The sequence below is a fragment of the Carassius carassius genome, chromosome 6, assembly GCF_963082965.1.
Source record: "Carassius carassius chromosome 6, fCarCar2.1, whole genome shotgun sequence".
Lineage (NCBI taxonomy): Eukaryota > Metazoa > Chordata > Actinopteri > Cypriniformes > Cyprinidae > Carassius > Carassius carassius.
In genome coordinates this window covers 38,416,010-38,429,566 of record NC_081760.1, presented here as the reverse complement: position 1 = coordinate 38,429,566, position 13,557 = coordinate 38,416,010, and positions in this window count along the sequence as shown.

The following is a 13,557-nucleotide window of genomic DNA, read 5'->3' as shown; positions in this document are numbered from 1 at the left end:
TGAGCATGTGTCACCATTTTGGTGGACAGTGTTTGGTTTAGTTGGAATCTTGGTCCAGCTATTTCTTTAATTATCCTGTCTCCGACTGCTGTAACTGTGTGTTTGTGAAACAGCAAAGAGAAATGAAATCAAAGGTCCCGTTCTTCGTGATCCCATGTTTAAACTTAAGTTAGTGTGTAATGTTGAAGTTAGAGTATAAATAATATATGTAAAATTATAAAGCTTTGAGTTTAATGCCAATGGATATATTTTATTTAACAGAATTTGCTTACATCGAATGACCAGTTTGGACTACATCCTTCTACTTCCTTCATTAATGATGTCATTAGAACAGTTTTTTGACTAACCTCGAATCTGCCCACAGGAATACACAAAAAAAGGGGGCGTGATCTTGTTGCGCTCTCACGGAGAAGGAGGAAGAGTTGTGTTTGTAGAGTATGTTTGTCGCCATGTCGTCGAAACGCTATTTTCAGTCCAATTACCTTTGTTTGGCCTTCCCAGGGACGCTGTACTTAGAGATCAATGGTTACACTTTATGTTTAACTCTGTTCCCAAAAATTATAATCCACATGTAAAACTATGTGCAGCACATTTTGCTGAGGACAGCTTCCTCAATCTCAATCAGTTTAATGCCGGATTCACACAAAGATTATTCTTGAAAGATGGAGCAGTTCCCTCTTTGTCTGGAGAAGGTGTTGTTTATGGACCACAACCGGTAAGTGTATTTTATTATTTAAGTTGGTGCGTTTAACAGTTTCTGAAACTTATTACACAAAGGGCAACGCTGTTTAGCTTTTAAGCTGCTGTCGAATCACAACACAGGAACCGCTTGCACAATCAGAACTCGTTGCGTATTTCTGAAGGAGGGACTTCATAGAACAAGGAAGTCATCGGTCCGTTTTTATGACAGTGAAAACAGCGGTATGCAGATAAGTTAGTTGTGTGAAAAATACAGTTTTTTTACACGCGAAACATGAACACATTATATTGCACACTGTAAACACAATCAAAGCTTAAAAAAACACAAAAAACAGGACCTTTAAAAGAGCTCAGGTGGTATCAGTTTTTTTTTTGTTGATGATGAAAAAGTCATTACATATTAAGTAACTGAGGTCATGAAGTTAGCTTTGTTAATTTTTTTTTCTCATTTATAGACCCAAGATTATTAAAGCTACAGTACAGGTACCAAGAACAAAATACTTGCTTATTTTGAAGATGGACAAAATGCATGCAATTTAAATATTTTGAGCAAAATCTTGTACTCACACACAGAGATCAAGATTTAGCATATGCATCACAACAACGGTGACAATCAAAACCACTTCATAGCTCAAACTCATCCTTATTTTCCAGACTTTTTTGTTTTGATTGTCAACATTGATGTGATGCATATCCAAAATGCATATCTTGCATTTTCTAAAAAATATGTACATTGTTTTTTTCTACAAGATTTCTATCCATGAAAATAAATATAGTTGCAACAAAACACTAATATTTTATTTTGCTATAATTTTGTCACAATTGACAGCAAGATGCTAACGCTTGAGTTCTCCGCTTTCTAGCACAATAAGAGTGCTTTATAACACACAGTTACAACAGCCAGCCACAGTTAAAAAGCTAACACAAGAAGTATGAGGACCAAGATTCCAACTAAACCAAACACTGCCCACCCCAATGGTGACTTCAAATTAATAAAATATCAACATCTAAACCTCTCTTAATTCTCAATAAGAGCTTCTCTAGATGTCTGATAGAAATAAAGTCAATCTAATGAGTGAAGTTGGTGAAGCAGTTTGTGGAGATGTTTGATCTTCCTCTGCTGAGATCTTCAGAGATTTAATGTCGTTGATTTGCAGTTGATTTTACCACATGCTCAATTGTCAGTTATTTCTTTATTTCATAAAGATTATTTTATTTTCTTGATTTTAGGATAAACAGTGTCTGGAAATTACATTGAAATAACATGAGTCTAAATCTAATGCATCCTGAGAGTGTTGATTTGGTCCAGAAACAGTATAAGTTATGCCTAAATGAACCTTAAATGATGATGAAAATATGTCCCCTGACCACTTTTGAACTAGTTTTTAACCTTGTAAGGAGGTTTTTTGAACGTCTTAATCGGACGTACAGAACACGTCAAAAAAAGACGTCGTAAAAACTTTCATTCAGGCTCCTCAGTGGACGTCTTTTCAACATCAGCAAAAACATAAAAAAGATGTCCACTGGATGTAACTTTGCCCACTGCCTATAGTGGGTTGTGTCTTACACCCGCCCTGGGTGAGCTGTCATCAGTCCAAGATGCAGACGAGCATGACTCCAGCGACTGAAATTGCGGAGGATTAATTTACGTTTGGAGAAATGAAAGAAATGCACCCTTGATCTACTTAAATGCGTTTATATTCGTACGAATCCTTCATGATCCAGCCTCCAGCAGTTAGTATAATGTATTTAAATGAATCATTGAAAATCGCCTTTCCTAATAATGTGCTAATTAGAAAATTTCGCTATGAATGTGGCTAAAGTAAACAGTCTCTCACACATACAGACAGTTGGTCTGGGAACGCCCCTGGGAACACCGCGTCACGTTATGTGAATTTAGCCCGTGAGGGAAAACATTGCCTTGGTGCCAATTGAAATACATGGGACAATCATGCCGAAGAGTTGGTGTGTGGTTTTCTGTACCTCAAATAAACAAAAAAATTATGAATTGAAGTTCTACATCCTTCCTAATAAACATACAGAACCGGAAAAGGATGACAAAATGGCTACAAGCAATACGTTGAGAGGATGATCAAGGGAAGTTGTGGAAATCCCAAGACTATATGTGTATGTGTGCAATCCGCATATCATCACAGAAGGCTACGTTAACATTGTGTTCATTATTAACGTTATCAAAACTGTGTAAGGTTATTTCAGAAAGTGGCATGCATTAGCCTTATCATTCTAACTTACCTGAAGCAAAACTATGTAACGTTAGCCTAGTGTCGAACCTAAACGCACATGAAACGCGTCTGCTAAGAGGTGTAGTCTACGTGATACCACTAGAAAAGGCCAAGGATTTCCGTATACCCACTTAAAAGAGCGTGAGGATATGTAACAACTTAGTTTTGTGTCTGAACTTTTACACTTTCATTCATAAATTAACCCCGTCTGTGTTTGCGAAACGACACGTATAGAATCACGGAATCCAGTCACAAAAGGAACTTGCTGTATAAAGCAGAGCGTCACAGAATTTGGCTATTTTTGAATGAATACATCTACAGTAGGGCTGTAAAATGAATCAAATATCGATATGGACTAGTGTATATGAATATTAAAGTTAAAAGAGACTAAAATTGTTCTACGCGTCACTGGGAATGAGCTCTCAATATGTGCTCAAATGTCATTCAAATACACACGATGTTCGCTGTGTTTTCCCCCACACCGACTCCGCCCTCACTACGCCCCCAACTATGACTAGATGCCGACTCTGTCTATAGAGCAGATGGAAGAGAGGGGCTGAGTCAGCAGAGCTCATTAGCATTAAAGGAGAATCCCACAAACCTTCCTGTTTTGAAAAGAGCTGTTTTTGACAGGTTAAAAATTGTGTTTTTTACACTAACATTGAGAAATTTTAAACAGACTATGGTACAGACTTTTCATTAAGACCCTAAAGAATCATATAAACTTCTGGAAAATGGGCATGAAATGACTCCTTTAAACCGTGCAAAAAATTAAATAAATAATAAATAAATAACTGTTGACAAAAACAGGGCTTTAAATGCTTTAAATGTAATTATTTGAATTAGCTTACAGCAAATAGCCTAATAAAGTAAAATGTCATTAATGTTGCAAACTTTTGGCCACCCAGACTTGAACGTTCTGTAACACGAAGTAAACAGAATGTTTTTGTTTATTTGTTTTTTCCACAATGACAAAATTAATTCTACACCTTATTGAAGTGTAATGCATGTTAGTGGACACTGCAGTTCAGAGTCCTGCACGGGTCCATTTTTGGAGACCTGTGCCCGCCCATACCGGTAAAGGTCAGCACCAGATCCGACCCATCGCCCATGATAATATCAAAATTAAATCCGCACCTGCCCAGACCTGTTAATATTTGGCCCGTTACCCGATCCGCGCTAAATTACACACGCTAAAATCATACGCCTACCATCGGCACCTAAATAGGCTATGGAACCTGATAACTAAGACTCATTTTTATGAAACTACCAAATATATTAAAAGTTTGAATTTATCATTTAAATATAAGTCTAAAACATCTAAACCTAAGACAAAACATCAACCGCCAAGATACTGTACGTTTTCACAACTTGTAATACGTTGTACAAGTCTAAAAATTGTATAACAAACTTAAACCTTCAAACTTATCTTTTTTTGGCGCTGAAAAGCCTACGGAAGTTGTCATCGTCTTTTTTGTTTTGACGATTCGCAGCGTGCATTACTGCCATGACATTAAATAAACCAATCAAAAAGCCTCTGTAGGTTTGTACAGCACACTTGTAGCTGAAGTCCAACCCATTTGGAGCTTACCCACCCATTTGGAGCAGGCACCGACCTCCATTTATACCAATCTCATTATTTCACCTTCAGAATAAAGGTCAGTTGTTTTTCTCAGTCTGTTAGTCGCCTCCAGCTGGACAGCGTTGCTTGTTATGTCACGTGTTTCACAGTCACAGCTGTGAGTCGGAAATACAAGTAATCTCCTCATAAAATGTGTAACATTTAATGTTATTTGAACTTATATATTTTTGTTAGAACTTTATGAAAATAAAGTGAACCTTAAGTTTGGTATCTTGTTTAAGGGCACTTCAGTAATGATGGTCGGAGAGAGCACTGATTATTAACTTCCCTCACCAACAATTCCTGCTTGTACTGAGACTCAAGCCCATGAGCTTCTGGTTACAAGCCTAACCCTCTAACAATTAGGCCACAATATACACTAGTATATATAGTAGCCATTCATTAGAAAGGTTATTTTTTTTATTTTTTTTTAGTTGCCATTCATTATGTGTGATGCAATAGAAGTGATGACTGCTAAGATGGGACCAGCTGAATTAACTGCAGGAACAGCAGCATTGGTGGAAGCAGCAGGATGAGCAGCAGCAACTTGGGGTACATTAAAAAAAAAATGTGTGAACAGCACCAAAACCAGTTCTTTGGCTTGTAATCATAGAGGAACCAGTTTTATTTTATTTTTACAGGTAAATGTGAAATAAATAAGCCTTTTTTGCCAGTTTACACTTTAGTTTGTCATGTAAGCGCCTCTTTAACATACACTTCCTCTAAAGTCCCCTCAGCAGTCAGTATGCTCTGAGTGAGTACACATGCAGATGATTGCACATGCAGAAAGTTCATTTTTAATGTTTTCTGCAAAATAAAGGGAAGTTTCTGCAAAATAAAAGGGGGAAATTCCATTAAGCCAACATTTTGACATCAGTCACATTTTTGTTGTGAAGCTGTACAGTTCCTCAAAGTTTGCTTTCTTGACAGTCAGCAGTATGTAAAATCTAGAAGAGGTTCTCTATGCCTGCACTCATCCTCCAAAAGTCCAGTGTCAGCTCCAGCCCCTGAGTCCTCTCCAGAAAGGGCTCCAGTCCCCACATTAAGCCCAAGGAGGGCTTCAGTCCCTAAGCCAAGCCCAGAGAAGGTTCCTGTTCCTATATTAAGCACAGGGAGGGCAGCTGTTCCTACTTCTGACCCACAGAGTGCCATCTGAATCAGAAATTTCCTCCAATGATTTTTCTTTTGGGGGGAGCTGTAGGGCTTTGGTCATAGAGGTCAGGCCAAGGGTCAAGGCCACGGAGGCTGCTTTGCCATGGCCCCCTGAGTTCCCTGCTCCGCCATGGCTCCCTCTGCTTGATCTGCCATGGTGCCCTGAATTGCCTGATCCACCAGGGATCTCAGAATGGGTACCGCTCTGGGGCCTGCCATCTTGTGTAAGCCTGTCCTGAGGGGCCTCCAGAGTACCCACCTCCCCTCCCCGTTGGATATTGTGTGGCGCTCGGACGTGCCTTCCGAGAGGGGGGAGTAATGCCAGTTCCGTGTTCCTGTGTCTTGTGTTTTCCTCCCCCACATGTTCCTTGTTCACAATGTGTCCTAGTTTCTCACATGTTGATTGTGTTCTTTGATTTCTGGTGTTCCCTCATTAGTTTCCATGGGTTTTGATTAATTACTCCACCTATGTCAGTTCTCCCTGGTTACGTGTCATGTGTTTTTCAGCACTGTGTTTTGTGAGTTCTGCGTGCAGTCTTAAACGTCTACTCTGTGTGCTATGGGTGTGTTCCCTGGGATTTTGGTTTTATTAAAGACTTTTTATTACTATTCTGGATCTCCTTCGTCTCCTCGTTCCTACACAATAGGCACATCATGACAGAATCATTGTTAAACAACTTATCATTATTTTAAATTTCCATTGTTATTAAACAAATATATATATTATTACACACACACACTGAAAATTCACAGTAAGCCACTATCATTTTACCCCTTATAATTATGATTATTTTGACATTATTTTCACAGCTGATTACTTATATAAATAATGTTGCAGAACAAGGAATGCTGTATGACACATGTGGTCATTCTTCCATGTTTCTTCCGCCTTTTGAAGTTTTACCATCCAACCCAGAAGGAAGGAAATCTTCACAAAATCTGTCAGAATGGGTGTGTGCCGAAGGTATAATTGTAAAAATAATTCTAAAAAACTGCAAAGAAGACACACACAGTTATACTGTTAATCTACAGCAGGTAAAGTTCTCTCTCCTTTGCTGAAACAGAAAACTGCAGTCTTCAAAAAAAGGAGAATAGTCTTGAGGCTCACCGTAATAAGAAAGCCTGTGAACCCATGGCCGAAAATGAGGTCCAGGGGGTTTCTGTAATGGAGTGTCTATTTACACTATCTCCACCCACCAACGTGTGATTCGGCTAGTCAACACTACAAAAGACAACCAATAGTTAATCAGCTCTAGTGGTGAAAATGGTTAAATGTTTGATGTGTTCATTTCACAGTGATCTACCAGGGTTTGAATCTGCCTTTTTGTATACTTTTAAATTACATCAGAAAAACTTTTATTTTCAATGAAAATTAAGAATATAATAAAAAACTTGAAAATAAAGTATTGGGTAGGGTTAGGATAGGTGTGGCAATAGTGTGGCATCAATTTAATATTTTGAATTTAAATTTAAATTTACACTCAAAAAGTTAATATTGCTTACTGTTTTACAATGTACTACAATACTGAGGTGCAGATAATTGCCACTGTTTTCAATAAGTAGTAAAATTTTAACATTGTGTAAGTAAAATCTATAGTTATTTGCACAATATCACTAAAAATGCTTCTATTTGCACTAGCATCCTGCTATTTGCACTTAGTGTAAATAGCACCTATCGCTTAGAAAATGTTATTTTCACTTAGTTTAAATAGCTGTTTGCCTTTCTATAATAGTGCCCTAATTATAGAATTGTGCTATAAAAACCCCTATAAATACAACAAATTATATACACTATTAACACTTTAAAAGAGACAGACACGTAGATGTTTCTGAAAGATGTTTTCTCTGTTTTGGAGGGATGCTCATTTTTAAACCATTTCCCATTTATTGCATCAAAGTTTGTTAATACTTCATTATATTTATGGGTTGGATAATTTGGGTGAGAGGACAGGTTGGAGTTTTGGCCCAGCTTGGAGCAGAGCAAGACTAGCACTGAACTCAAAGAAAAATACAATGGCAGGATCTGCGCTTTGGCTGCAACGAATTAGTCAAATGCCAGACTATTGCTTTGAGATGCTCATTGATGAAATTAAATGTTATAAAACAGAAAAATTGGTGTTGCCTCATTTTCAACTTAAATGTGTTAAATGTGAGTTATGAGTTGCTTTTGACTGTTGCTTTTTTAGTAATTATCCTGTTATACAGCGATTAATTAGTGTATACCTAAGCATGACTTGTTTACACACCACCATTTCAAAAGCAGTGTTGTGAAACATGCATATCTAAGCAAATATCCATAATAAATATAGTTAAGCAAGATCATCTGTTCTGATCATCCCCTTATTCACTATCCAAAACAACAAACTTTTAGGAAGTACTGATATATTACTGATGCGGGAATGCAATTTTGAACTGTTTATAACTGATAAATTACTTTTTACTTCAGAGTATTTTTAATGTAACCTCGTTGTGGAAGTTCAATTTTCCAACAAATTCAAGTTCAGCAGGATGTAAAATTCAAATCAAATAAATGTAAGAAAGAAAGAAAGAATTGTGAAAAGTGGAAAGAAATGTGCATTTGAGTATAGCACATCAGACTGTAGTTCATCAGCTCTTAGTGACACTGAGCACAAATAATACTGGTATTGAAAGGTCAGAATGGATGTGTGGAATGAGTGCATATGCAGTAAGTTGCTGTTTTTCTGCAAAATAAAGGGAAGTTTCTGCAAAATAAAAGAGGGGGGGATTCCATTAAGCCAACATGTTTGACATCAGTCACATTTATGTTGAAAAGCTGTACAGTTCATCAAAGTTTGCGTTCTTGACAGTCAGCAGTATGTAAATTCTAGGGGAGGTTCTCTATATTTATGACTGCACTCATCCTCCAAAAGTCCACAGCTGAAGTGAAGTGATCATGGAACTAGCGAGTGTTTATATAAAGGACAACAACGAGACCTGCAGCAAGTACAATGAGATGGGAATGGACAGAGATGAAGAAAGTTATGCACATAAGGACCGAAAACTCAGCCAGAATGAAGCAAGAGGTCGAAACAGTAAGACATTCAATGTGATGCAGAAGTCATGTGTTTGTTGCCTGAATAAGTCGTAACACTTTATAATAACGTTCTGTTATAAGTAATTTATAAATTATTAGTTAATGATGAACTAATCATTTACAAAACATAACCATACTTTTATAAATGATTAATAAGTAATAAGTTAACATTTTAGTAAAGTTTTATTTATAAGTTATTGGTTAATGATGAACGAATCATTTACAAAACATGACTACATATGTTCATAAATAATTAATGAGTGGTATGGCATTATTTAAAGCATTATTTTTAAGAAGAGTAACTCATTTGTTTTGAAGTGGATAAACATTTATAAATGCCTTAGTCAGGTGATTCCAGTGGGTTGTGTTAAATCCTTTCTCTCATCAGCACAGACTTGTGTTCTGTGTGGAGTGTGTGGATCTAGTGATAAAGTGACCTCTTTTACCTTCCACTGAAGCTCACATCAGGTGCACATGGTTAAAGACTCCATGTGTGTCAGAGAAGACAGCTGTCTATACCCTCACCAGTCAGTGAAACAATATATTGATTTAAATTTTCTAACACACTTTTTGTTGGTAAAAGTCATATGCGAGTAGGCATCAACTATCATGAATATCATTGTGATTTACACCTGAGAAGATAAACGCCTGCATAATGAGCTGCATAATGAGCCTTTCAGTCAGCTGTGTGACTGAGAGGGAAGAGTTACAAGAAAGAATGTGAGAACAAAATAAATGTATTTAATTTTATGTTTGTAGTTTATTTAAGTATACTGTTAGTATATTTAATTATCCCGCAACATTTAATATCCACTTGGGAGTGCAGTTAAACCGTTTATTAGGAACAATCAAAGCTGACTTTCAAACTGATTTTTTTTGCATCATTACTCCAGTCACACATTCCTTCAGAAATCCTTTTAACAATCTTATTTTCTACAAAAAACAAAACAAACAAAAAAAAACATTTATTGTTATTATTATCATCATTATGATTATTATTATTATTATTAATGTTGAAAAGAGCTGAGAATATTTTTTCAGGTTTTTTAGGGGGGATAAATTGAAAGAACAGCATTGTTTGTTACATTTGTTACAGTTACATTTATATAATTTACATCAAGCTTTTGAATGGTACAGTATTGTATATTGTTATTGAAACTTCATAATGTTTCACCTGATTATATATTTAGTCAGGAATTATAGTTTGGAAAAAGTCTTTGGAAAAAGTCTAACTATTAAAATGTTTACACCTTATGTGAAAACTAGTACCAGTATATAAATACATAAAAAGAGACTTACTCATGTTTATGATCTCTGCTGAATAAAGCACTTCATCCTTTTTTTCTGAGGAAATCCAAGTCTCAAATCCTCAACCACATGACATCTTTTTGGGGTGAATTATGTCTTATTCCTCTCATCGCGAAGCAAACAGTAAAATAAAAAAAACTTGAAGAACAGTCTTGCAGTGTTGTCTTTATCACAGAATATTTGTTTTCGGCAGCACTTGTTTAGATTAAAAGTAGACATGTCAAGCTTTCTATAGATATCTCTCTCATGTCTCTTCGTTGAGTATTCACGGAGTTACAGTTCATTTTAATGACGTGTTTGTAAATGAAGATAAGCGCAGACAAAGGCTGCAGACAGCACACCTTATTTGTTATCTTTATTTTATAAGTGCACAAAGTTTTGTTGTTATTATGTCTGTATACAAAAAAGTAGACCCTTTAAAGATTCGATTGATGTATTGCTCTTATCTGTACGATTAAAACTGAAAGTGTAATTTAAGTTATTTTCGGGGTTATCAGGAGAAAATGACTCATAACGCGTATCCGCGTTAATCGACTCCAGAGGGTTAAGTTACACGCTTCAAAATAACTCTGAGGTATATGTTTGTTGCAAGCCTAAAGGGTCAGAATTACTCTATAGATTAATCGCGTTTACATACAAAACGCAGTTTTTTACGGCGTTTAAAACGGTATTAGCGCCCTAAAATAGGCCGTCCTGAAAGCAGACGCCATAAAAAACGTGCGTAAACCGTAAAAAACGCCATTTTAGTGTTTGTGAAACGTGCCGCTTTTATTGCCGTTTGACTTGCCACAGGACGCCGTAAAAAACGCCGTTCTGATTGCACAAAAGCGCACGTTATTTACGGCCTTTTCCTTGTAGTATAATAAGACATGCCTTCTGATTTCCAGTAATATTGAACTGTTCTCACCCAATCAATGACGAACAGAACCAGACCAGACTAATTTACCACAGATCGTTTAAGCGGAAGAAGTGTCTGTGAACTGATAGGAAATATTAAGTAACATTTTGCATTTATGATCAACCAAGGCTGAATAAGTGTAGATATTTTCTGAAATGTGTTTATGTTAATTGTTTGGTTGTAATGTTTTTCCAATAGAAAAAGAAAAAAAAGTAAAGTTTTGTATATTTTCATCTCTACAAACACTGAACATAGGCCGATTCCACATCTTTAGCCTACTTTAATGTAATTGTGAATTATTTAACAATTATAAACCCTAGTTTATGTATCGTTTACTACCTTTTATGTATATAAAAAGTGCTGGTTCAAAATATTCAATTAGCTTGGAGTAATTTAATGTCCAATACAAGAAATCATACATGATAACTGAAGTCAGAGAGTGTGCAAAAGCTGTATAGCTACAGAGGTTGGAGGCAATTGTTTTTATTAATAGTGCTATTTATGTCACAGAAAACTGCTATTTATACTACTTAATAAATAGTGGCAATTATCTACAGTATTGTAGTACATTATATAAAACAGTATGCAATAACTTAATGAGTGTAAATTTTAATTTAAATTCAAATAATTAAATGGATGCCACCTTATTGGGACAATAAAGCCCTCCCTACAACTACCCCTACCCAATACATTATTTTCAACTTTTATGATTATTTACTTAATTTTCATTGAAAATAAATGCTTTTGTGGTGTGATATGAAATTTGAAAAGGGAGAAAAAAGTTCGCCAAAAAACCTGGTCGATCATGTCAATATGTATGACACACATTTTACCTTCTGCGCCACTGGAACTGATGGTTGGGGAAAATAGCACGTTTGGTGGGTGAAGTTAGTGTAAATAGTCACTCCGATCAAAAAAGTCCACGCCATTCGTTAAGAGAAAAAAATAGTATTCCCTGTAAGAAATGTTATCAACGCTGTCTAACACTAGTGCAGAGATCTGTAGAACAATTTGCCATATGACGGCGTAAAAAACTGTGTTTTGGTTGCACAGCACGCGTGTCATTTATGGCATTTTGCTAATAGTATATTGAGCCACGCCCACTGATTCCTACAGCCAGTACGTTTGAACGGTTTTCAACCAATCAACCAATTGAAATGCTGCTCATTAATTCTGCTCGGCTGGTCCCGAATTATGTTTTATTTGCCTGTTAATTTGTTTTTTATTTTGAGCAAATTTGAGTCGTGAAGTGTCAATGGAGAACAAAAACTGGAATATGAACAGTGGGTCAGATGTGATCTGCGAGGTCCTGCAAACACACAGGTAAGAAAATCGCTATCTTTATTACCATTCAAAAATAGTACATTTGTAAATGGGTAAAGGACATGTAACCTGCAGAAGATAAATATGTCTGTGTGTATATTTGTATTCTGTATCACAGATGCTAAAGTTAGATGCTCATCTGATGTTGTGTGATGCTGGTAATTTGTTAATGTCTGTCTTTAGAGATTTTTCACATTTTTCTGATTTGAATGCCATGGTTCGTTGTATTGTTAATCGTACAATAGTCTCAAAGATAACCTACTCCGTTCGTGTTTTCTGGATAATCGCAAATGTCAGTACAATTTAAATGAATTAAAGATTGTGGTTCTCAAAGTGTGGTATGATTAGCACTAACTTTAGTGTTACTTAGGCTCCCTCTAGTGGTTATGCAGAGGAATCACTAAATTTAAACAAATTAATGTTAATATATTTTAATTTGATCTTTGAGTAAAGTTGTTTTTTGGTGTTTTAAGTACAGTGCAGGGTTTTTTATATACCAGCATGTAAGCCCAGTGCAGTGTTAATGTTCAAACTGTGTATTTACAATGTTGAAGTGGCTGACAATACATTCTTATAAGGAATAAAACTGCCTTGTGTAAAACTGCAGAGATGTAGCTGAATAGTTTGGTCAACCACACTGCTGAAATTTAATGTTGGTTATTATGGTGGTAACCTACTTCGATCCAAGTATTTTCTGAAGTGGTTGGTATAAAAAGTTTGAGAACCACTGGTTTAAAGAAATGGTATAAAATTAAATCCTGCTTTTTAAGAACTTTTCAGTAAACCATTTCTTCTTTTCCCTTATAGAGTAATTAAGAATCCAGCTTATTATTGGCAAATTTCTAAGGAATTGTTCATCTGCTATATTAGACAGTCACCTCTGCAAGAGATTCATTGACCAGCTTTGATTTTACTTGGTTTAATAAAAATGTACTTAATTAGATTTTACTTGTTTTACCAAATACACTGTATAGTTAGGATTCTGATTAAAACCGTGTAACTGGGGGCTCTGAAAACACTGCTTGTGAATAATTTAATACTGAAAACTTTCATCTGAATACATTTAAAATGTTTAATGAATAGTCTTGTGCACTTGTTTCACTGTAAAGCGAACAGTTCAATAAAAAACGCATACAAAATTTAAGGTAAAAATTTCACTATCAAAGTTGATATTGAGTATTTAGTACAGGACCATACAGAAGGTGCACAAGTGGGAGAGACAGGAGGGGACGGCGTCAGAAAGGACCTAGAGCTGGAA